We start from the raw sequence: 2,329 nt of genomic DNA on the forward strand, positions 1-2,329 counted from the left end.
GACTTCAGGAAGATTTGGGACATGGCCCCAGGAGGTAACTCATTTCTGCTGGTATGTCTGCACTGGCCAGGAAACATGAGTGTCTGGAACTTGAAGAAGCACGGCTGGCAGGCAGAGCTGGGCCCTCCTCCCCTGCCCACTTTCTCCCTCTCTCTGGGGTTTAGCCAGATTCCCGGTGTCATCTGGGTCCTGAGGTCACAACACTGAAATAACACATGATTAGAAGCCACAATGATCTTCTCTGTTTACCCAGTTTGCCCAGTTACTGGGCTACACGGGGTGGTCACCAAGGGACGGGTCACGAAAAGAAACCATCAGACCATGTAGGAGAGCCTGTGGTCTGAGAAGAGTAGTCACCGTCACACTCACTCAGAGCCAGCCCAGGCTGGACTAGAACCTCATCTGCCAGGACTGGGCCTTTCCCCTGTGACACACACATCTGATCTGTTTCTTCCTCCACTCAGCATGGTGACACTGGGATGGAGAGACTGTCTGTCTAGACTTGGCCCCAGATCATCTGTTTGTAGCTGTGCGAGAGCACCTCCAGGTCCTGGAAACTCTGTAACTAAAAGGTGCACCTCCAAGTCATCCTCCTGAGGGGGGCTGGGGTTGTGTCGGAGTCAATGGACGACGAACACAGAAAACTTCTCAGGACGACCTGATACAGACACGGAGGCTCAACAGATACACACTGTTAGCACTGGTTCAATGGAGTCTTGTAAACACCAGCGGGACTCAAGACTGGAGCCGAGTGTACACAAGTCATTCAATGGCCCCTCTGCTGGGGGATGTAGCTGCACGGGGGAGCAGGACTAGAGCAGGAAGGCCATGGTGGTCATCTCTGAGGTGGCAGCGGCCAGACCAGGGTTGAGGATGAATGCGACTGGACGGGTTACAGAGAGAATATGGAAGTTGGCTTGAGGGATGTGGAGGAGAAGGGAGGGCATGAGTGACCTTGGGATGACCCTGGAGGCGACAAGCTGGGAAAGCTGAATGTGGCGTGGCACCGGGATTGTGGGAACATGCGGCCTAGCAGCAGGGACATGTGTGGGGGGGGGGCGCGTCCTGGGCATCCCCCTCCAGAGGAGGCGGTGAGAACACAGGAAATAGTCGTAGAGGTGGCAATGATCCCACACCCCGCTCCATGGGCTGCTGCGCTGGAGGGAGGCTCATCCAGGATGTCCTCCTCTTTCCTTCGTGGGCTGGATCCCACTAGCATCTCTGTGTACCATAGGGGACTACTTTCTTCGAATGGCTTATCCTCAAGGGATCTACTCTATGACTCTAGTCCATGTCTCTGCCCTGCCCTTCTTCTCAGAGGTGGCCTTGTCTCACCCCCACCTCATGGCCTCAGATTGTGGAGGGACTCGGCTGCTCCCATGCTGTATCACAGAGTGTGGCATTCAGGGGAAACAGGGCCCACCGCCTGTCAGGACTGCTACCTGCTGGCTACTGGTCCCAGCGCGAGGAGGCCGTGACTACTCTTAGCTTGGTTGATTTCTAGTCTTTTTTTCTGGCCTAAGAGATTCCTCTATGGCTGCTCAACACAAAACGTGGGCCATCAGGAATGTAGACTGTTAAGAGTGGATCTCTTACTGCCTGGGCGTGGTCTACAAGCAACTTCTAGATTCAGCCCTGTGAGCCCGGGCAAGACCCTCCTCACTTCCGTGTGCTTCAGTGTCTCATCTGGACAGGGGCCAGTGCCACAGTCTAGATTATGAAGGGTCGTGGGTTGGAGCCAGGCGCCTTCTTGGTCCTCTAAGAGAAGGGGTGCAGTGACTTGACTGGGTTCCATTCCACGGATGTCACTCAGTGGTGGCCCCCTCAGATCCTGTGTCACCACTCCCTGCCTTTCCCAACCTTGTCACCCACAGCTGTGACAGCTCTTGGCCGCGTTTTGAGGCACAGCAGGCTTGTGCCAGGACCCCCTCACTGTGGCCTGTCTGGCCCGAGGAAAATGAAAGGTTCGGTAAACAGAGGTCAGCCCGCATTACCCTTCTTCTCCAGCCGTGTTCTTCCGATGTCCCTCTCAGATGCGGACCCAGAAGTGGCTGGGTTCATTTTTTATCTCACACAATCTTGGAGTTTAATATGTATTTGTACATAACTCATGTTAGAAGCCACCCTCAAGTGCATTGGACTTTTTCCTAGCCTAACGCCTCCCTCCCTCCCTCTCCCTCCCTTCCTCTTTCTCTCCCTCCCTCCTTCTTTCTCTCCCTCCCTTCCTCTCCCTATCCCTCTCTTGGCCTCCCTCTCCCTTCCTCCCTCTCCCTCCCTCTCTCCCTCTCTCTCCCTCCCTCCCTCTCCCTCCCTGTCTCCCTCTGTCCCT

This window comes from Rattus norvegicus, chromosome 3 (genome assembly GCF_036323735.1).
Source record: "Rattus norvegicus strain BN/NHsdMcwi chromosome 3, GRCr8, whole genome shotgun sequence".
NCBI classification, from domain to species: domain Eukaryota; kingdom Metazoa; phylum Chordata; class Mammalia; order Rodentia; family Muridae; genus Rattus; species Rattus norvegicus.